The 24623-nt window shown below is 47.5% G+C and overlaps 1 long non-coding RNA gene across 1 annotated transcript in view; it reads left to right on the forward strand.

The window, feature by feature from the left end:
• The window catches only part of LOC134913275 (uncharacterized), a 192863-nt gene that overhangs the window by 137036 nt on the left and 31204 nt on the right, over positions 1–24623 (forward strand). Inside the window, exon 3 of the long non-coding RNA XR_010177060.1 lies at positions 7445–7483. This is a non-coding gene — a long non-coding RNA (uncharacterized LOC134913275). The remainder of the gene's footprint in view (positions 1–7444; positions 7484–24623) is intronic.

Raw genomic sequence — 24623 nt, forward strand, 5'->3', positions numbered from 1 at the left:
ACCCTTAGCGGGGAAGATATTGCAGAAATCTAGTAGAGGAGGTTCCCTTGCCTGGCCTACCTCCAGCGATGTGGCTCCTCCAATATAATAATATTTATAACTGAGTGTTAGTCCTAGTATCAACACAGTCATCACTCAGAGGGTTACGTTGGATCTACTTTATGCCAGTGGGGATAGACATGGATAATGGTTGACTCGGATACCGATTATGAGCCTATCCTCAGTAAGGCAGTGTCCCGGTGGGACAGTTAAATCTCCTCCCAGCACAATAAGTCTCTCTCCCTGTGTTGGAGCTGCTAGGCTGGCAGACACTGCTACTTAAAAGTTGGTTGCTCTATTGTCCTCCCCCTACTGGGCGGCTTCCAAACAATTACTCACATTTAAAAGCCTGGCTCTATGTGGAAAGCAGGCCTCCATTGGACAGCTCCTCCCTCCAGAGCTGCTCTGCCGGTTAATGCTCCAGTGGTGCTTCCTTCTCTCAGCGGCCACTTCCCCGATTCCGGATTCCGGGTACTGCCACTTTAAATGGGGCACAAAGCTGAATACATTCAAACATTAAACAATGTTAGACAATGAAATGGAGCCGGAATTAACTATGATACCTTTGCTTCCGATTATCTGTCATGAATCTGCTGCACGGTCGTGGGCTAATATTCATGACTGGTGTCTGCGTAACCTGACAGTATTTATTTAGTTGTTATTCTAGTGTCATTAATTAACCGGGGCGGTTATCTTAGGAAAATTCCGGATGCAAAGCTCCAGTCGCTGACAACTGATATATTAGCTACACACCAAGCTGAAGCTGTAGATGGGTTAATTTCATCGTGTGGGACAAAGTCTGACTGAAGTAATTCCCTGAAGATTATAAACTATGCAAAGCCAAAGATTATTGTCCCTTTACACTGAGGACTGTCACTTGACGTTATTATCTTCATCCAACACCATGCAGCGCTGATTACATACCATAGGGGAAGGTAATAGAATAAATCCCCTTCGGTATAGTGCCTATGCACTGGGTGAGGTATTAAACTCCCTTCTGTGAGGGGCCTTTCTCTTGCCGATTATAGAAAAATCTACTCCCTGTTACCTTATATGGGGAGTATGTTACCGCCTCCTTCCTCTGGTTCTAGCCTCCCTCAGTCACTGTTATAGGAGGGTTGATCACCTCCCTGTAGGCGGATCTGACTGGAGCTTTCTCTCATTGCTGCCCTGCCATGACTCTCAGTTCCGATACCCGTCACTTGCCGCCTCCCCTCTCTATCGATGTCTATTACCGGGACCCTCCGCTCTCCGGGACCCGACCACCACACGGTCCTCGTTTCCCTCCTCTGATGGTGAGTGTCTTTTGGGGGATGTATTACGGTGTTTCTATACCAGCCACTCGGCTCCGTTTTTTCTTGAGTGGTTCTCCTCTCCTCTCCCGTGGCCGATCCTCACATACCTCCTCTCGTCTCTCGCCCCCTGCAGCGCGGCTCGAGCTCCCTCACTCAGTCTCGCTCTCCCTGGATCCGTTACCCTGACACACCTCCATAGTCACGAGAGCTTCCAGAAAAGTCTCTGACATTCCCTCATGCCCAATCTTTACCACAATAAATAAACTTATATATTTTAATATTATACACTTAAAAACGATAAAAAAAACATCAATACATCAGCTATACTTATATGCTGTATTTAACAATAAACAGATCATTTATTTCATTCAGTAATAGAGTGTTACATTCTCCCCCTGGGGATTGGCACTTCTGAAAGGAGTGACAATCACCATACTTAATAACTATACTGATCCATCTATTAATTGCCCATACTATAACCAAAATACGGCCATGTCATTATCAAATGAGGGTGTATTATCAAAGGAACTTCCGTGGGGTTGCCCAACTGCTCATAAGTTAAAATTCTTGGGGGCTTACGAACTCTTTGGGGTCGAGGTGAACTAACTAGTCCTTCAGGCACTATCTCTAATCTTCCGGGGGAGACATCGAACAACTCGGAAGCTTCCCTTACTCCCCAACTTCCCTCATTCACTTCCCCTGTAAAAGTTGAATCAATCACTTCAGGGTGTTGATGCGTCTGTTCCGAAACACTCTCCTCCCGTACATATTCGGGATCTCGATAATAACATCCTGAAGCATAGTCATCCATATTGTCACTATTCTCTGTGGCCAATATACCTTCATCACCCTGATCAATGTTCATCCCTTTGAAACCACCTCGATCACTCGGAGGAAGGTCACTTCCAAGATACTCCCCCCACCTTATATCTTGACCAATGGGGAGCAAATGCTGCCGATGATAGGTTACTACTGATCCCTGCCCATCAGCCCGTTCCAATTGATAAGCAGGAATATTAGGTAATTTTTTCACTACCACATAGGGCTCACTTCTCCATCTATTACTTAATTTCTTTTTCTTGGGTACCCCCAGCAATTGTATTAGTACACGGTCTCCTGGCTGCAAACACTGTTCATTTAAGCCACGGTCGAAGTGTGTTTTATTCTTTTCTCCCATGTGCTTCGATGCAGCTTCCGCTATTTGATAAGAATCTTTCAGCTGTTGTCTTAGTTGTTTAATGTACTGAGAGTGTGAGGATCCAACAGAATAATTAACCTGTGTCCCTAAGCAAACATCTACAGGCAGCCGAGCTTCACGACCAAACATGAGGTAATACGGTGTAAATCCGGTGGTCTCATTTCTGGTGCAATTATATGCGTGCACTAAGGTAGAAACATATCTTTTCCACTTATATTTCCTCTGGGTTCCGAGAGTACCAAGCATATTTAACAGGGTCCGGTTAAATCGCTCAGGTTGAGGATCACCTTGAGGATGGTAGGGTGTGGTCCGCGATTTTTGAATTCCACAGCAGTTACACAACTCTTTAATTAACCGACTCTCAAACTCTCTTCCTTGATCGGAGTGAATCCTTGCGGGTAGTCCATAATGAACAAAAAACTTTTCACATAAAGTGTGTGCGACTGTCCCTGCTCTTTGATTGGATGTTAGATAAGCTTGAGCATAACGTGTAAAGTGATCAGTTACCACCAATAGATGACTATCTGATCCTTCAGGTCCTTCCAAAGTTAAAAAGTCTATGCATACTAACTCCATCGGCCCCGAGCTACTGATATTCACTAAAGGAGCAGCCCGTTGGAGAGGTAGGGTTTTTCTCAGGATACAATTACTGCATGTCCGACAATATTTCTCAATTTCTTGGTTCATAAAAGGCCAGAAAAAACGATCAGCCACTAATCCCTGAGTCTTATCGTATCCCAAATGGCCATGCTGATCATGTAATGAATTCAGTACCATCTGTTTATACCGCGTAGGCAAAATCAACTGCAGGTTAAATCTTCCATCATTCTTCCTAACAGTTCTATATAACACTTCTTTCACGATCCTCAACTTAGGACGTTGTCGCCATAATATTTTGGAGATTGGTGACATTTGCGACCACACCACAGGAAGATGGGGATTCTCTACCAGTCTCAACACAGCAACTATATCTGGATCCTCTCGTTGAGATCTAGCCATCTGCTCCGGTGTTATCCTATCTACACCCTCCAATTCCATACGACTTAACCAACAATAGGAGGGAGGAATGGCCGCATCAGACGCTCCAGTGGACAAAATGGCAGCTGATTCGTTATGTCGATTAATACTTATATGTTGGCATAACCCCTTAACCGAGGCTGCAGGCACTTCGATCCACTCATCCTCCTTTACTTCACTATCTTCATGAGATAGCCGGGATAGAGCATCAGCATCATGATTTTTGGCCCCGGGACGATATTTGATAGTAAATTCATAGTTAGTCAGAGCAGCCAGCCACCGATGGCCAGTACAGTCCAATTTCACAGATGATTGTATATAAGTCAACGGATTGTTATCCGTGTGTACAGTAAATTGCACTCCATATAAGTAATCGTGGAATTTTTCACTCACAGCCCATTTAAGAGCCAAAAACTCCAACTTATGTACAGGATAATTTCGTTCACTGGTTGACAATCCTCGACTAACATAAGCGATGGGGCGTAAATGTTTACCATGTAACTGATACAACACCCCCCCTAGGCCCTCAAAGGAAGCATCTATGTGAACCTCATAAGGTAAGTCTGGTTGTACATAGGCCAATACAGGGGATTTGGTGAGAAGATCTTTCAGCTGAGTAAATGCTTCCTCACAAGATGCTGTCCATCTTTCACCAAATGGTTCTCGAGGCTTATAATACTGATGTTCCCTATCCTCCCTTGTAGGGCGTGATCGTTGATTAACAGGAGGATACCCTCGAGTCAATTCAGTCAAGGGTTTGGCAACTACCGCATACTGTGGCACAAATTTACGATAATAACCACAGAATCCTAAAAATGATCTTAGATCTTTCAGGTTTTCAGGTCGAGGCCAGTTCTTAACAGTCACCACTTTTTCCGGATCTGTGGCTATGCCTTGCCTGCTCACTATATGTCCCAAATATTTGACAGAAGACCGACAGAGCTTACATTTTTCAATTGACAATTTTAGCCCACGTGCCTGAAGTCGATCGAGTACTTTAAGTAGCCTTTCATTGTGCTCTTCTAGATCTTTTCCGAAAACTATGATGTCATCAAGGTACACCAATACCTCCCGGTAGCACATGTCCCCGACGGTCTTTTCCATGGTTCTTTGAAAAGTAGCGGGGGCTCCTTTTATGCCTTGAGGCATCTTTAGAAACTCAAAGAATCCAATCGGGCAAATGAAAGCAGTCTTGTCTCGGTCATTCCGGCTCATTGGAATCTGATAGTAGCCGCAGCGGAGATCCAGCACAGAGAACCATTTACTCCCGTTTAAGCAATCTAGGGCCTCGTCCACCTTTGGAACTGTATACTGATCCGGCACAGTGCGACTATTTAATGTGCGATAATCGATGCATAGCCGTATCTCTCCACTCTTCTTGCGAGCGACCACTATAGGGGATGCATACGGACTTTCCGAGTCGGCTATAACATTGTTCTCCAATAAATTACGGAGATGCTCTCTTACGTCGTCAAAGTCAGCTGGAGCTAATCTTCTTGACCTCTCCCTGAAAGGGGTGTTATCCGTAAGGGTAATGTGATGTTCTACTCCAGTAGCTGTACCCAGATCCCAGTCACTCTTAGAGAAGACGGATTCCCTTAACCGTAGCTGTTCCATCAGAAGTTGCTTGCTGTCTGGATCAATATCACTGCCCTTAAAGCATACTTCTAAGTCACTATCCGAAGAGGAAACATCCAAGAAGTTCATATTCCCATCGGGGACTACACGACAACTTTCAATTCTATGGCATCGGTAAGTGTCTTCATGATTTTGTTCTACTACACCAAATTGATGGCCCTTCTCTTGCTTCCCACACCATCGAATTAAGTTGCGAAACAGGTTAGTATTGGTCCCTATTATGGCCGATAACTGTCCATTATCCCCCGGAGAGTCAGGGCATACCAATGCTATCAACGGAACTGTGTCATTAGGGGTGATCAGCCCGGGTTCGAAAGAAATTTGGGTAATAATATACCCTAAATAGGGGTATTTTTGTTCGCTTAATCCCCATACAGTAAGGCCACTAAGGGGTTGAATGGAGACTTCAGCCAAATGTTCCCGATACCAGGATTCAAATACTATAGACACTTGCGATCCGCTGTCCATTAATATTGTACAATCGTGGCCGTTAATCATAGCCTTGATGAGTGGGGCAGGCCCCATAAGACTTTCTGGGATATTGTCTACCCACTGTGCACTCCCCATCGCTCGAACGTTTAAAATCGGGGAGCCTGTGAGGGGGTCACAGCACTCCCACTGAAGTTTTCCAGTTGGTGATCTGGTGGTGGAGGGGGGTGAGTTGTATTTCCTCCCCGGCCGCTTCCAGTACCGGGACATTCAAAGGACCTATGTCCTGGCTGACCACAGCTATAGCATATAATGTGATTCCTACTTCTACTTCCCTGATTCATTCCCCGTCCTCTCATGACAGGCCATCCTGTATTAGACTGTGGGCTGGATTGTAGAGCAATCAGCTGATCGATCTTTTTATTTTGTTCCTCAATCAGCTTCAAAAGCCTCTCATCCATATTAGGGGGGGATGGAGTAGGTAATACCACCTTCACTCTTTTTATATTTTTTTCTCGGGTATCTATCTGAATCTCTTCTAATTTAACCTCTTTGACCAATTCAGTGAGAGTAGGAGGAGGTCCCTGAGCCATTGTGCATCGTAATCGCTGGGCCACTGGATGGTTAGTCATGGCTCCTTTTAACACCTGTCTCATACGTCGCTCATCTACGGCTCCCTTTTCAATGCCTCCTTTGTCGACAATCTGGTAGATTAGTCTATCCACCCTATAAATATAGTGGGTCAAAGTCTCCCCCGGCTCCTGGTACGTCCTATTTAGTCGAGCTAACAAATCACCCACATCCTCGAGTGTTCCATATGAGAAGTCCAGAGCTTCGATGTAATCCTTTAAAGTGGCTGTTGTTTTACTCCTCCTAGTAGCCTGAATTACCCGCATAGCAGGTCCCCGTAAACTCTCTACTATTCTCTGTTTTTTTATATGCTCTGGGCAATGCCATTCTTCCGAATGCTGAATGGCAGCCTCTCGCCAAGTGTCATAAGTCTCTTCTCCAGCCGGTACTGGTGTAATTCCCGAGAATATTCTGAGTCTACGGTATCCTCCCTCATAATGCCAACGCTCCAGTTGACTGACCATCTTGTCTACGACCGCCTCTACTCCTGTTCCCGAGACATCCTCCTTATTCACTGAAGACTCTTGGGGGTCAGCAGTAGGCGGGGAATCCACTACCAGTAGGGGCCCGGTACCTGAATCACCTCCCGATAGGGCCTCAGCTGCTACCATCTCCTCCCCTTCAGGCCATATCACTTGTACTTTCCCTCCAACAGCCCCTTCCACTACTACCATGAAGGGGATTAAAGTCTTATCCAATGGGTTCCTATTACTAATCAATATAGCATATGTATCCCCAGATTGTCCTTTCCACCGATCCACCACACAGGGCTGACTTATGCCATAAAAGTTTCCCACTGCCCTTACCGCCAAGTCATCATTAACTGCGTTAAGCGATCCAATAAGAACAAAACTGCATATAGGTTCCACTCCCTTCTCCCTACACCATCTATATATATCTGTCACAGTTACCTCCTCCATGACCCACTTGTTACCAGAACTCATGAGTGGGTGTTATCTTTTGTCGGGATCTCAGCAGTGCCTCCAAATGTAACCCCTTTCTACTCGTTATTCCCTTGGGGAAGTAAGGTTACCACTACTTACAACTAAAGAGTGCCTCCACCCAAGCTGTTTTGATGTGGGCTAGCTTGGGAAAGCCCTTAGGATAAAATGTTACTACTTTTAGTATCCCGTAGGATTAATACAATATATATATTATTACTTTAGCCTTACCTAGGTTCTTCACTTTTGTCTTTCAGACAAGTACAAGTTAGCGTCTCCGGAATCCTCAGCTACAGGTAAGTCAAGTAAATAGGAATACCACACAACCAACCACTTTTAGTACTTATATTTTATCTGTTCACCAGTATAAATATATCACTATAAACATTTCAATACTTATATACTCTATGTGTATACAATAATGTCTGCATGCATTACAAAAAAAAACATGTGAAACCGGTTATCAAGAAAAAAACCTTGGGGCCCCACAATATTACATATAACCGTTATGGGGGTGACAGGACTACACTTATTATTATTATGTTCCCTACCCTCAAATGTTTCGTAGGTGCACACGTTGGGGCCCTGAAGAATAGGATCAATAGTAGCTGAGAGCGTTGGGTTGACAATGATAATTAGAGATTCCACTGGCTATATAGTTTCCACAAATTGTTGAAGTTATTATATATAAATATATATCATATGGTCTCGGTAATAGATATGGCACCATCCGTGTACTCACTATTAATTGTCTCTTCGATGCTAGTGGCTATTACCGGTATTGCTCCACAATTACTGCAGATCCTCTTGGTGAAGGATTGTGGTATTGTATTCAAGGTACTCTACAATCCAAATAATGCTTAGCAACACAATAAAGTTGAATGAGTTCAACAGGGCATTTCTCATACACGAGCAGCTAAGCAATTTACCGTATATATCTATATATTTTTTTGTTAGGACCCTTAGCGGGGAAGATATTGCAGAAATCTAGTAGAGGAGGTTCCCTTGCCTGGCCTACCTCCAGCGATGTGGCTCCTCCAATATAATAATATTTATAACTGAGTGTTAGTCCTGGTATCGACACAGTCATCACTCAGAGGGTTACGTTGGATCTACTTTATGCCAGTGGGGATAGACATGGATAATGGTTGACTCGGATACCGATTATGAGCCTATCCTCAGTAAGGCAGTGTCCCGGTGGGACAGTTAAATCTCCTCCCAGCACAATAAGTCTCTCTCCCTGTGTTGGAGCTGCTAGGCTGGCAGACACTGCTACTTAAAAGTTGGTTGCTCTATTGTCCTCCCCCTACTGGGCGGCTTCCCAACAATTACTCACATTTAAAAGCCTGGCTCTATGTGGAAAGCAGGCCTCCATTGGACAGCTCCTCCCTCCAGAGCTGCTCTGCCGGTTAATGCTCCAGTGGTGCTTCCTTCTCTCAGCGGCCACTTCCCCGATTCCGGATTCCGGGTACTGCCACTTTAAATGGGGCACAAAGCTGAATACATTCAAACATTAAACAATGTTAGACAATGAAATGGAGCCGGAATTAACTATGATACCTTTGCTTCCGATTATCTGTCATGAATCTGCTGCACGGTCGTGGGCTAATATTCATGACTGGTGTCTGCGTAACCTGACAGTATTTATTTAGTTGTTATTCTAGTGTCATTAATTAACCGGGGCGGTTATCTTAGGAAAATTCCGGATGCAAAGCTCCAGTCGCTGACAACTGATATATTAGCTACACACCAAGCTGAAGCTGTAGATGGGTTAATTTCATCGTGTGGGACAAAGTCTGACTGAAGTAATTCCCTGAAGATTATAAACTATGCAAAGCCAAAGATTATTGTCCCTTTACACTGAGGACTGTCACTTGACGTTATTATCTTCATCCAACACCATGCAGCGCTGATTACATACCATAGGGGAAGGTAATAGAATAAATCCCCTTCGGTATAGTGCCTATGCACTGGGTGAGGTATTAAACTCCCTTCTGTGAGGGGCCTTTCTCTTGCCGATTATAGAAAAATCTACTCCCTGTTACCTTATATGGGGAGTATGTTACCGCCTCCTTCCTCTGGTTCTAGCCTCCCTCAGTCACTGTTATAGGAGGGTTGATCACCTCCCTGTAGGCGGATCTGACTGGAGCTTTCTCTCATTGCTGCCCTGCCATGACTCTCAGTTCCGATACCCGTCACTTGCCGCCTCCCCTCTCTATCGATGTCTATTACCGGGACCCTCCGCTCTCCGGGACCCGACCACCACACGGTCCTCGTTTCCCTCCTCTGATGGTGAGTGTCTTTTGGGGGATGTATTACGGTGTTTCTATACCAGCCACTCGGCTCCGTTTTTTCTTGAGTGGTTCTCCTCTCCTCTCCCGTGGCCGATCCTCACATACCTCCTCTCGTCTCTCGCCCCCTGCAGCGCGGCTCGAGCTCCCTCACTCAGTCTCGCTCTCCCTGGATCCGTTACCCTGACACACCTCCATAGTCACGAGAGCTTCCAGAAAAGTCTCTGACATTCCCTCATGTCCAATCTTTACCACAATAAATAAACTTATATATTTTAATATTATACACTTAAAAACGATAAAAAAAACATCAATACATCAGCTATACTTATATGCTGTATTTAACAATAAACAGATCATTTATTTCATTCAGTAATAGAGTGTTACATATATATATACACACACAGATGTAGCCACGCTCATCTATGCCGCGATGCATATGCATGTGCACAGTCATCAGGTCAAAATGCAAATGTGCTACACTGTGACTTTCCGCAGCAGTGTAGTGCAGTCACAAGTGTGGCACATTCGCATTATGCCGCGATGCGTGCGTACGCATCGCGGCATAGATGAGCATGGCTACATCTATATGTGAGCAGCTGGAGGAGGGTATCGGTAGAGGCAGGGGCAGTATTGTGTAGCTTTGCCTAGGGTGCCTAGAAACCTTGCACCGGCCCTGAGTCCACCCACCGCAGTGGGAGAGCAACTAACGGGGAAGTAGGAACTTCGCCCCTAAGTGGGGTAATAAAGGATTTCTCCCAATTAATCAGGAGCCCAGAGTATCGCCCGAACTCAGTAATAATTTCCAAAATGCTAGGCATAGACTCAGCATAGCGATCCACAAACAACAAAACATCATCGGCATATAAGGCCACTCTGTCCTCACGGGCACCCACCTTAAAGCCAGAGATCCCCACGTCCGCCCTCAGGAGGCATGCACGGGGTTCAATGGCCATAGCAAACAGAGTAGGGGACAGTGGACATCCCTGTCGTGTACCCCTAGATAGGGGAAAGGAGTGAGATACGAAACCATTTACCGCCACCCTCGCCGAAGGAGAGGAATACATCAATCGAACATATTTAATAAAGTTTGGGCCTATGCCAAATCTACGCATAACTTCCCACAAATAATCCCACTCCACAGAATCAAAAGCCTTAGCGGCATCCAACGAAACGACTATAAAGGAGGACGGGTCCTCGCGGGGGATTTGTAGGTGAGTGAACAGACGTCTAAGGTTAATTGAAGTCGATTTATTGGGCATAAATCCCGTCTGATCCGGGTGTATTATGTGGGAAATAACTGCATTTAATCTACCAGCCAACACCTTAGCCAGTGGGTAAAAGGTATATAGGGCGATAGGACTCAACTTTCCTAAGATCCTTGTCAGGTTTAGGGAGAACCACAATCACTGCCTCCACCGTAGACGGGGGGAGAGACTCCTGAGCAAAGATTTGGCCATACAACTCAAGCAGGCGAGGGACAAAGAAATCCAAGTGATGCCTATAGACCTCAGAAGGTATGCCATCCAAACCCGAGGCTTTACCACCAGGGGAGGCCTTAACAGCGGCCATAATTTCAACAGATGAGATAGGTGCCTCCAAAAGGTCACAAGCCTCACTGGATAAGGTGGGGAAACAAACACTGTCTAAATAATCGTTCAGTTGCGACGGAGTACAGTCCAATTTAGAATCGTACAAGCGTCTGTAGTAGGATACAAATTCAGACGCAATTTGTGGAGTCTGTGTCAGGGGAACACCATCAGGGGTCACAATCTCAACCACAACACTAGTAGGTCTATCACCCAAGGCCAGGGAGGCCAGGTATGTGCCCGGCCTATCACCAGTAGCGTATAAAGTATGGGAGGAGAAAAGGACTCTATGCTGAGTCTTTTCCATTAGGTAATCTTTCCATTCTCTCTGAGACGATAACCAGGCTAGCTTAGAACTATTCAAAGAATCTTGTAAGTATTGTAATTCTGCAGCGACACTATGGGCCTCCAGCTCAGCCTCCCGTCGCCTATAAAAGGACTTCAAATTAGACACCAGTTTAATCAAACTTCCCCTCAGAAAGGCCTTGAATGTGTCCCATAAATTAGAGAGAGCTTTTTCGGCACTATTCAGTACAAAGAATTCTCGCCATGCAGCCACCAAATCAGAGCCGTCCCCCATGTGTACGAGCCAAAACGGGTTAAATTTCCATACGGCTTGGCCCCTAGAGCAGTTAAAGTCTAAAGTAAAGGTCAAGGGGAAGTGATCTGATATACACCATGTCTCATATTGTTATGTACACCAGTGCCAGCAGGAATGTACTGGTGTCTGAACGGAGAGGGATGCAAAACAAATGAACTCACAGACAGACTGGGGAATATGACATTACATACACAGAAGGTGATAGGGTAACAAAATAAACACAAAGTGAACAGAGAAGCCCAAAGGCTAAGAAACTGGGTGTCTCCCTAGTATTAGGAATGCTCAGATGGAAAGAAGCGAGATGTTGTGATTTAATACGTAGAGAACCCGAAATGCTGTTGCTAAGGGCAACAGCAAAACCCTAAAGGGTTACCAACGGGTGTGGCAGTAAACTCCTTGATCAGAGATGGAATAATAGACACAAGGAGAGTCTCCACAATCCTATCCTTCACTTGCAGTGCACTGGTTCAGTTTACTGCCACTAAACTGACACCTGAACACCTTGCACAGTGAGAAAGGATTTTGGCAGGCAAGTCTGAGAATACAGCCGCAAACTTGCTAGGTTCACAGAGTAGCAAAAGAACCCCAGCAGGTTAAACGACTGACTCCAGTCTTACTGCTAGGTCTGGATTGGCAGAGTGTAATACCAAATCCCAAGGCCTATTTGCAGTAAGCAACAAACAAATACAAAGTTTACACAGTACTAGCTAGCTTTCAGGAACTAACTAACAACAAAGATTCAGCAGCATCTGCCTAACCTGAGAAGAGGGTTTATATAGCAGGTGCTGTCCACGCCCCACTCAGACCTCACAGACTGTGAGCACAAAAACCAGCACCGGATCCCCTGCCGTGCACAGAGCCTGTAACCACTGCACAGCAAAAGACCCGAACCGGAGTATCAGCTACGCTCAGGTTACTCCGCTAGCACTTGTCTCCCGGTTGCCATGACGACGTGGCAGCACAGAGCAGGAGACCCTAACACATATCCTATACTACCAACCCGGGGAACCATATCACTCGAGAGGAGGGCCAGGTCAATCCCGGAGAACGAAGAATGAGAGTGAGAGAAACAGGAATATTGTTTAAGAGACGGATGTCTCAATCTCCAAGGATCGACCAGGCCCAATCCCGACACCTCATTTGCAAAAGTGGAATTCCCAGGACACGCAGCAGATGGAGACATAGAGAGCCTGTCCTTCGCCGCATCTAGCACATTGTTGAAGTCCCCAAGGCAAATAACAGATATCCCGGGGAATGAGGCCATGAACCCAGCAGCTTTCTTAAGGACTTCAGGAGAGTATGGAGGGGGCACATAAACAGCTAGAAGGAGGACAGGGACATAAAATAATCTACATTTCAAAAACACATATCTCCCCCAAGGTTCCGTTTGTACAGACTCCAGCACGAAGGGGACAGTCCTCCTAATAAGGACCGAAACTCCACGAGAGGCAGAGGTGTGCATGGAGTACCGCCCATCCCACCCAGGGTCTTTTCAAGGAGAGAATCCTACCACCCACCAAGTGAGTTTCCATAAGGCAGACAATATCAGCGGCATAATGTCTAATCTGTCGGAGTACCAGGGACCTCTTAACTTTATCATTAAGCCCTCTCACATTCCACAATAATACTTTAAGCCCAGCCATAGGATGTCAGAGATACAATAAGCACAACCCCCCGCAGCCAGCCAAGTCCGCCATGCATAAGTTCAATTACCAGACACCATTGCTTAAGTAGTACAGCAGCAAACCACAAACATTCAAAACATAAACTTCCACACAAAAAATAAGTACAACCCAAAACCTTCCCTCGCCCCCCATCCTGTATACCACCCCCAACATGCAGCATACTTGGATCCCAAAACTAAGTGCAAATACCTAGAAATAAAAATAAACAAAACTTCGTTGCACCATTAATTAGTGCAAACACACCTTAATCGGGGGCCAAGAATATAATGACTCTCGGGAGAAAGAAAGAGGTAGCTTCCAGCCACCAACCACCGCCCCCCCCCCCAGAAAAATTTGAGGGGAAATCATAGAGATCCACCCCCTAGGTCCAATCAACACACAAAGTGAAACATGCACGGATATCATAGAACCAAATAAACCAAGCCATAGATGTAGCCCCCCCCAACCCCCCCCCCCCCCAAAAAAAAAAAACATAACAGAAATATCAGAGCAGTCAAGCGCATAACCATATAACCTGTCTAAACCGCGGGAGCAGAACAGCAGGAGATGAAATAGATATCATTATTAATCAAACACTCCTGCATCCCGTCGCCACGCAGTAAATGACTTATATAATCACAGCAGACAGAATGAATAACAAGGAAAATAAAAACAAAACAAAGTCTGCCTCCAGAGCTATACTGGAAAGTCAAGGATCCGCAAGGGGACGCCTCACCGGGAATCGTCTGTCCAGCCATACCATGGCCTCACGAGGAGTTGCGAAAAACTTTGTTTCCCCATCGGCCACCACCCGCAGTCTAGATGGGAAGAGCATGGCATATGGCAGGTTAAGTTCACGGAGCCTCCTCTTGACAGGCAGGAATTGAGCCCTATCTTTTTGTACATCCACCGCGAAATCCGGGAAAACCGATATGGACGACCCATTCCATTTTAAAGGACCTTTGGTACGAGCCAGCCTCAAAACAGTGTCACGGTCACGGAAGTGGAGGAACTTAGCAATAAAGGTGCGGGGTGGAGCCCCTGGAGGTAGCGGGCGCATCGGAACTCTATGAGCCCGTTCAACGGTGAAGTATGGCGAAAATTCCTCAGATCCAAAGGCATCCTGGAGCCATTTTACGAGAAACTCTTCAGGAGCTGAGCCCTTCTCGGGCAGGCCAATGAAGCGGACGTTATTGCACCGTAGACATCCCTCCATATCCGTCAGCTTTTTGCGCACATCTGTCAATTGAGATTCCAAAGCATCAGTGCGATGACCCAGCGGGCCGACAGAGTCTTCAACATTGGATATACGGGTCTCGGCCTCTCCCACTCTCTCTCTCACCCGCTGAAGGTCCTGATGAATAATGGAGAGATCAGACTGCACTTGCCAGATTTTATCAGCCAGACGTGCCTCGCTGGCGGTCACCGCATCCAATACTCTCTGCAGTGCAGCGTCCGGAGGGTCAGAGGAGGCGGAACTATACGCAGGAGATGGGGGCGATGCCTCAGATCTTACAGTCTCACCCCTCTGCTGCTGAGGACCAGGGTTACGGACAAACTTATCCATCGCTCCCGCCTCCGCACTATTTTGGCGGCCTCTCACCATTTTGGACAACACGGTGTCGCTCCTTCCAGCCAGCAGGATATATCAAAGCAAATACAGGCAAGAGGGGGGCGCCCGCACCAACACCCCACGGAGAGGCCAGCGGGAGCAAGAGAGTATATAGATATGTAGAGATAGACAACAACCGCTAGGCACAGCAGGGAAGCTCGCGCCACCGATGGGGAGGGCAGGGTCAACGAGCCAGAGGAATGAAGCAGGAGGAGGGGGGAAAGGGTGTATACAGCCCAATGACCACCCAGCCGGCACAGTTGAGGCTCCAAATGGTAATCCTTCCCGCAACAGTGAGCGTGTACCCCGTATACCTGGGTCCCAATGTGAATGGGGGCATACAGCAGCAGGGGGTCCGGAAAATGGCCGCTTAGACAGGCAGCTATCAACAGTCAGGGTGGCCTAACAGAACCGGAGGAGGGGGAAGAGGATGCACCCAGCCTCTATAACACCCAACAGTGGCTCCCAGCGACAGCGCTCCCATGTATTTCTTTCTGCAGGTAACGTCAGTGGGTCCAGGAAACAAGCAGCGGGCCGGCAGCGGCAGGCGGCGCAGGATAGATGGAACTGCCGCACAAGGAATCTCCTCATGCGGCCGCACGGGTAGACGGAGCGGCAGGCACTGTCTCCTCACCCCTCACACCCGCCAGCGAAGCTCCGGACGTCTGCGGCGGGCGGCAACGGGAAGCGGGGAGCCGAACTTCCGGGATGACGGGGAGCGCGAGCCCGCGGCTTCACACGCGGGCCCAGCGCACACCAGGGCACAGGCTCAGGACGGCTCAAAACTGCAGCAGACAGCAGCCACAGGTCCAAATCCTCTCCGGGGGGGGGGGGGGCTCCAAGTAATCAGCCAGCTATGGTCCCACAATCAGACCCAGGGGGGGAGAGCAGGATATATCTTCAGGATATTAGGGCTGGAGTGCTGCACAGTGGACGTGCTACTCCATACCCGTCCAGGCCACGCCCCCCCGGTAGTGTCCTGTTTGGTGACGGCCTCACTGACCTGGTGTCTACGGCTACCGCGGGTAAGTCGTCATTTTTACCTTATGTTCCTGCACAGCAGAAGAAAACGCCTCACTATCAGATGCAGTCCTTTCGGCCCAATAAATTCAAAAAAGGACGAGGGTGCTCCTTCCTTGATGCGAGAGGAAGAGGAAGGGGAAAAAGGTCACAGGCTGTGGCAAGTTCCCAAGAGTAGAAGTCCTCTCCGGCTTCTACCAAATCCACTGCATGATGCTGGGGCTCCTCTGCGAGAATCTCAGACTTTTCAGTCAGGTCTTGGTGCACTCGGACCTGGATCCTTGGATAGTAGAAATAGTAACCCAAGGATACAGATTAGAGTTTCAAGACGTGCCCCCTCACCGTTTTTTCAAATCGGCCTTGCCAGCTTCTCTTATAGAAAGGGAGGTAGTATGCGCTGCGATACTAAAGTTGTGTCAAAATCAAGTAATTGTCAGGGTACCCCCGTCACAACAGGGGGAAGGCTTTTATTCGAGCCTGTTCATGGTCCCGAAGCCGGATGGCTCAGTCAGACCGATTCTGAACCTAAAATCCCTCAATTTCTTTCTAAAAAAATTCAAATTCAAGATGGAATCTCTCCGAGCAGTGATCTCCAGTCTGGAGGAGGGGGATTTTATGGTGTCGGTCGACATAAAGGATGCCTACTTGCATGTCCCCATATATCCTTCACATCAGGCTTACCTGAGATTTGCTGTTCAGGATTGTCATTACCAATTTCAGACGTTGCCGTTTGGTCTGTCCACGGCTCAGAGGATTTTCACTAAAGTAATGGCGGAAATTATGGTTCTCCTGCGCAAGCAGGGAATCACAATTATCCCGTACTTGGACGATCTCCTCATAAAGGCGAGATCCAAGGAGCAATTGCTGAAAAATGTTGCCCTTTCACTGACGATTCTGCAACAGCATGGTTGGCTCCTAAATCTGCCAAAATCACAGTTGGATCCGACGACATGGCTGTCGTTCCTGGGTATGATTCTGGATACAGAATTGCAGAGAGTTTTTCTTCCAGTGGAAAAGGTTCTGGAAATACAGAACATGGTAAAACAGATTCTGAAACCAGCAAAGGTGTCAGTTCTTCGATGCACTCGGTTGCTGGTGAAGATGGTGGCGGCCTACGAGGCCATTCCGTATGGCAGGTTCCATGCCAGGGTGTTTCAGTGGGACCTGTTGGACAAGTGGTCCGGGTCTCACCTGGACATGCACCGGAAAATAATTCTATCTCCCAGGACCAGAATCTCCCTTCTGTGGTGGCTGCACAGTTCTCACCTTCTGGAGGGACGCAGGTTCGGGATACAGGATTGGATCCTGGTGACCACAGATGCAAGCCTATGAGGCTGGGGAGCAGTCACACAGGGAAGAAATTTTCAGGGGAAGTGGTCAAGCCGGGAAGCTTGTCTACACATAAACATTCTGGAATTATGGGCCATTTACAACGGCATTCTGCAAGCAGAACCTCTTCTTCGAGGTCTGCCCGTCTTAAATCAGTCAGACAACGTGACAGCAGTGGCGTACATAAACCGCCAGGGCGGAACAAGGAGCAGAGCGGCGATGGCCGAGGCCACGAAGATTCTTCGCTGGGCGGAAAGACATGCCAGCGCTCTGTCAGCAGTCTTCATTCCAGGAGTGGACAACTGGGAAGCAGACTTCCTCAGCAGACATGATCTCCATCCAGGGGAGTGAGGTCTTCATCGAGAGGTCTTTGCAGAAGTGACAAGTCGTTGGGGAATTCCTCAAGTAGACATGATGGCGTCCTGCCTCAACAAGAAACTTCAGAGATATTGTTCCAGGTCAAGGGACCCTCAAGCGATAGCGGTGGACGCCCTAGTGACACCGTGGGTGTTTCCGTCGGTATATGTGTTCCCTCCACTTCCACTCATTCCAAAGGTGATAAAAATTATAAGAAGAACAAGGTTCAGGCGATACTCAATGTTCCGGATTGGCCAAGAAGGGCCTGGTATCCAGATCTTCAGGAGTTGCTCATAGAAGATCCCTGGCCTCTTCCTCTTCAGGAGGACCTGTTGCAACAGGGGCCGTGCGTGTATCAAGACTTACCGCTGCTGCGTTTGACGGCGTGACGGTTGAACGCCAAATCCTAGCCCGAAAGGGTATTCCCAGTGAAGTCATTCCCACCATTAAAGTACAGATTTCGGCTTTGTTGATCTTTTTTCAGAAAGAATTGGCCTCCCTTCCAGAAGTTCAGACCTTCGTGAAAGGCGTGCTACACATCCAACCTCCTTTTGTGCCTCCTGTAGCACCGTGGGATCTTAATGTGGTGTTGCAGTTCCTGCAATCGCATTGGTTTGAACCTTTGCGCAAGGTTGAGTTAAAATTCCTTACTTGGAAAGTGGTCATGTTGTTGGCGTTGGCGTCCGCAAGGCGGGTGTCTGAGTTGGCGGCTTTGTCTCACAAAAGCCCCTATTTAATCTTCCATGCTGATAGAGCGGAGTTGAGAACTCGTCAGCAATTTCTGCCAAAAGTGGTTTCATCATTTCACGTGAACCAGCCTATTGTGGTGCCAGTGGCTACTGACGCCTTGGCGGAATCAAAGTCTCTCGATGTGGTCAGAGCTTTGAAGATCTATGTCGCCAGAACGGCTCAGATTAGGAAAACAGAGGCTCTGTTTGTCCTGTGGGCTCCCAACAAGATTGGGGCTCCTGCTTCTAAGCAGACTATTACGCGCTGGATTTGTAATACGATTCAGCAGGCTCATTCTACGGCAGGATTGTCGTTACCTAAATCGGTGAAAGCCCATTCTACCAGAAAGGTGGGCTCATCCTGGGCGGCTGCCTGAGGGGTCTCGGCGTTACAACTTTGCCGAGCTGCTACTTGGTCAAGATCAAACACCTTTGCGAAGTTTTGCAAGTTTGATACTCTGGCTGCGGAGGACCTATTGTTTGGTCAATCGGTGCTGCAGAGTCATTCGTACTCTCCCGCCCGTTCTAGAGCTTTGGTATAAACCCCATGGTTCTTGAAGCATCCCCAGCATCCTCTAGGACGTATGAGAAAATAGGATTTTAATACCTACCGGTAAATACTTTTCTCTTAGTCCGTAGAGGATACTGGGCGCCGGTCCCAGTGCGGGCTGTATCGCTCATGTTGCGTTGAGTTCAGTCAATCTGTGACTGTTGTTGGTCATGCCGTTGCATGCGTTGTTGAATGCCATGTTGTACGGCATGTTTGAGGTGTGAGCTGGTATGTATCTCACTTTAGTTTTAAAATAATTAAATAAATCCTTTTCCTCTAAATGTCCGTCTCCCTGAGCACAGTTTCTATAACTGGAGTCTGGAGGAGGGGCATAGAGGGAGGAGCCAGTTCACACCCATTCAAAGTGTGCCCATGTCTCCTGCGGATCCCGTCTATACCCCATGGTTCTTGAAGCATCCCCAGCATCCTCTACGGACTAAGAGAAAAGGATTTACCGGTAGGTATTAAAATCCTATTATCAGCATCCTAATACTGTAATTAGAGATGTGCAGCGAACATTTTTCGGGTTTTGTGTTTTGGTTTTGGATTCGGTTCCGCGGTCGCGTTTTGGCAAAACCTTCCTTAAGAATTTTTGTCGGATTCAGGTGTTTTTTTTCCAAAAACCCCTCAAAAACAGCTTAAATCATAGAATTTGGGGGTAATTTTGATCCTATAGTATTATTAACCGTAATAACCATAATTTCCACTCATTTCCAGTCTATTCTGAACACCTCACTCCTCACAATATTATTTTTATTCCTAAAATTTGCACCGAGGTCGCTGGATGACTAAGCTAAGCGACCCATCTAGGAGTGGCACTGCAGTGTCAGACAGGAGGGCAGATATCAAAAAAAGGCCCCTAACAGCACATGATGCAAAGACGAAAAAAGGTGCACCGAGGTTGTTGTAGGCCTAAGCTAGGCGACACAACCACCAGGCCCATCTAGTAGTCTCACACAGTGGCTGAATGTCAAGAGTGGGCCGCAATTGTTCGGTCCACTGACAACATCTCCAGCATGCTCCAGTCACTTTTTAAAAAAATCTGCAATTGGTGGACTTATACGGCAGTACCCCAGGACTAATACAGCAGTACCCCTGGACTCATACGGCAGTGTCACACAGGATGGCACTTTTCAAAAACTAGGCCCCAAACAGCACCTCATGCAAAGATGTCGAAGAGGTGCAATGAGGTAGCTGTATGACTAAGCCAAGCGACACAAACAATTCCAACTGTAATTATATGTCCAAATCACTGGAATTATTTGGCAAGAGCACTGTAATTAATAACTATAAATCACTGATATTAATTGGTAAAATCACTGTAATGCTACATCCAAATCACTGGAATTAATTGGCAAAATCTCGCTATCGCCTGCCTAGTGAAGTGGAATCTAGATGGGATTTGGTACCGGGGACACAATAACTTCATCAATTGTCTAAATCCCACTGCACTAATGGCGGATAACGGGCACACGTCTAACAGCGCATTGATTATACTGAGCACTGATTATACTGAGCACTGATTTTACTGAGCACTGATTTTACTGAGCACTGATTATACTGAGCACTGATTTTACTGAGCACTGATTATACTGATCACTGATTTTACTGATCACTGATTATACTGAGCACTGATTATACTGAGCACTGATGATACTACGGAGAACTGACACTGAGCAGCACAATGCAGCACAAGACACTGTACTAGTATTAGCGAGCAGCACAAAAGCCCTCTGGAATTGTCACCCCCCAGACACCACTGTGACAGGAATGATGATGACCTATGCACAGTGACAGGACACTACCACAGCACCCTACAGCAGCAAGATGCAGCACAAGATACTGGACTATTAGTAATGTACTGTAGTATACTGAGCACCACACAATGCAGCACAAGACAATGAGCAGTGATACTGAGCACTGATGAGGATACTAGAACTGACACTGGGCAGCAAGAACAGCACTGGAATATTTTACTGTAGTATACTGGTCACCACAATGCAGCACAAGACAATGAGTAGTGATACTGAGCACTGATGAGGATACTAGAACTGACACTGGGCAGCGAGAACAGCAATGGACTATTGTACTGCAGTATTATATACTGGTCACCACAATGCAGCACTGATACTGAGCACAGATATTGAGCACTGATGAGGATACTAGAACTGACACGGAGCAGCAAGATACAGCAATGGGAGGGGCGTGGCTTGGACGCTGTACTGCACAGACATGCTGAGCTGGAGCTCCTGCAAATAAGTGCTACTAAGTGCCCTCAAAGTTGCCTAAAAAAGCTTTTATTAGCCCCTGCTGTAACCCAGGGAGCTGCTGACGGCAGTGGGCTACCTGGAGCAGAGCCGAGCGCCACCGTGGGATCACTTACGCCGCTACGAGTCCGTGGCATACTTGACTTCCGGAAGTCGGGGCCTCGAGTTTGGAGGCGTCCCGACGACGAGCTCCGGGACCTGATCGCGGCCGCGGCGGGACCCGGCTGGCTTCCTGCGGGCGCCCCACACACCCTACGATCAGCGGAGACCCGCTCCAGACCCCCAGGTACCTGTAAAAGGTTAGAAGTCCCCCTCCTGTGTCTGGGACAGCAGGTACAAAGAAAAACTCCCTGCTTGTAATTCTGGCGGCGGTTATCTTGAAAAGCCTTTCACTGATATTACTTCCACAGGCAGCATACTTCAGAGACACTGCATAGCAGCTCTGTGGTAGTCTTTTAGTCTCACAAACCCTGCCTGCTGTACATCTGCAAGTGCCCTCAGCTTATTGAAGACATATTATACACTGCTGGCTACAGCTGAAACGGCCCGCTTTGCCATCTAATCGTGCCCTCTCACACTAATTCGAGACTGTTCTCCAGTTCCGTCTGGTGTTTTCCTACCATCATTATCGGGTTTGAGGCGGCCCTCGTCTCTGCACTCCTACAGCTCGTCAAAATGTGATCCCTAATATGTGCCTTTTCCACCCAGAGTCTTATCGCTTAACATGTGATTACGTTTAAAACCCAGTACCCTGTCTACTTTATAACGCACCAGCCTAGAAGTATCCATCTGCTGCATTACTCTCCGGTCATTTATTTTTTCTCCATTTTTTCTTTTCTCTCATTATGCCGCCTAAAAAAGCAAAAAACTCGCTGCCTCCTCAGGTATCTTTCCCAATCCGGAAACAACCGCCAGCTCGAGGAGTGTTGGTCCCTTCTACGAAAAGCCCCTATCCGACGGACCTGACCAGCTCGCTTTCAGTGTCGGGCGTGGATCCTAATTCTGATGCTCCCCTTACTGTGAAGACCCTCTGCCAGGTCTTGACGGCCTTCAAATCAGACCTAACTCACGACCTCACAGCTGCTATACGTGAAGTCAAGGTTGAGCTAACAGCCATCGGGGACAGAACCGACACTTTAGAGCGCAAATTGGAAGAACTGGTGACGTCACACAATGAACTCATTACAGCTCATGACCAACAACAAAGCGACTTGGAAACGTTCAAAAACAAAATGGCGGACATAGAGGATCGCTCAAGATACTGGACTATTAGTAATGTACTGTAGTATACTGAGCACCACACAATGCAGCACAAGACAATGAGCAGTGATACTGAGCACTGATGAGGATACTAGAACTGACACTGGGCAGCAAGAACAGCAATGGACTATTGTACTGCAGTATTATATACTGGTCACCACAATGCAGCACTGATACTGAGCACAGATATTGAGCACTGATGAGGATACTAGAACTGACACGGAGCAGCACTGGAATATTTTACTGTAGTATACTGGTCACCACAATGCAGCACAAGACAATGAGTAGTGATACTGAGCACTGATGAGGATACTAGAACTGACACTGGGCAGCGAGAACAGCAATGGACTATTGTACTGCAGTATTATATACTGGTCACCACAATGCAGCACTGATACTGAGCACAGATATTGAGCACTGATGAGGATACTAGAACTGACACGGAGCAGCAAGATACAGCAATGGGAGGGGCGTGGCTTGGACGCTGTACTGCACAGACATGCTGAGCTGGAGCTCCTGCAAATAAGTGCTACTAAGTGCCCTCAAAGTTGCCTAAAAAAGCTTTTATTAGCCCCTGCTGTAACCCAGGGAGCTGCTGACGGCAGTGGGCTACCTGGAGCAGAGCCGAGCGCCACCGTGGGATCACTTACGCCGCTACGAGTCCGTGGCATACTTGACTTCCGGAAGTCGGGGCCTCGAGTTTGGAGGCGTCCCGACGACGAGCTCCGGGACCTGATCGCGGCCGCGGCGGGACCCGGCTGGCTTCCTGCGGGCGCCCCACACACCCTACGATCAGCGGAGACCCGCTCCAGACCCCCAGGTACCTGTAAAAGGTTAGAAGTCCCCCTCCTGTGTCTGGGACAGCAGGTACAAAGAAAAACTCCCTGCTTGTAATTCTGGCGGCGGTTATCTTGAAAAGCCTTTCACTGATATTACTTCCACAGGCAGCATACTTCAGAGACACTGCATAGCAGCTCTGTGGTAGTCTTTTAGTCTCACAAACCCTGCCTGCTGTACATCTGCAAGTGCCCTCAGCTTATTGAAGACATATTATACACTGCTGGCTACAGCTGAAACGGCCCGCTTTGCCATCTAATCGTGCCCTCTCACACTAATTCGAGACTGTTCTCCAGTTCCGTCTGGTGTTTTCCTACCATCATTATCGGGTTTGAGGCGGCCCTCGTCTCTGCACTCCTACAGCTCGTCAAAATGTGATCCCTAATATGTGCCTTTTCCACCCAGAGTCTTATCGCTTAACATGTGATTACGTTTAAAACCCAGTACCCTGTCTACTTTATAACGCACCAGCCTAGAAGTATCCATCTGCTGCATTACTCTCCGGTCATTTATTTTTTCTCCATTTTTTCTTTTCTCTCATTATGCCGCCTAAAAAAAGCAAAAAACTCGCTGCCTCCTCAGGTATCTTTCCCAATCCGGAAACAACCGCCAGCTCGAGGAGTGTCGGTCCCTTCTACGAAAAGCCCCTATCCGACGGACCTGACCAGCTCGCTTTCAGTGTCGGGCGTGGATCCTAATTCTGATGCTCCCCTTACTGTGAAGACCCTCTGCCAGGTCTTGATGGCCTTCAAATCAGACCTAACTCACGACCTCACAGCTGCTATACGTGAAGTCAAGGTTGAGCTAACAGCCATCGGGGACAGAACCGACACTTTAGAGCGCAAATTGGAAGAACTGGTGACGTCACACAATGAACTCATTACAGCTCATGACCAACAACAAAGCGACTTGGAAACGTTCAAAAACAAAATGGCGGACATAGAGGATCGCTCCAGACGGTACAATATTAAAATACGTGGAATACCTGACTCGGTACATAACTCGGATCTGACGGAATATGCTATGACCCTGTTCCGTAAACTTCTACCTGGCGTACCCGATGCAGAACTGCTAATTGACCGAATTCATCGCCTTCCTAAGCCTCGGATTCTCTCCAACTCCTCACCTAGAGATACTTTACTCCGGGTGCACTTCTTCACCGTCAAAGAACGTATTCTCCAAGCAACTCGCGACGCAGAGAACTCTGACACTCTAGGAGGATTGCAACTGTTTCCGGACTTTTCCGCACTTACCCTTTCTAAGAGGCGCAGCTTAGCTCCGATCACTTCCGCCCTCCGGGCCCAAGATATTCGATATAGGTGGGGCTTTCC

This window comes from Pseudophryne corroboree, chromosome 1, assembly GCF_028390025.1.
Source record: "Pseudophryne corroboree isolate aPseCor3 chromosome 1, aPseCor3.hap2, whole genome shotgun sequence".
In the NCBI taxonomy this organism is placed as follows: Eukaryota; Metazoa; Chordata; class Amphibia; order Anura; family Myobatrachidae; genus Pseudophryne; species Pseudophryne corroboree.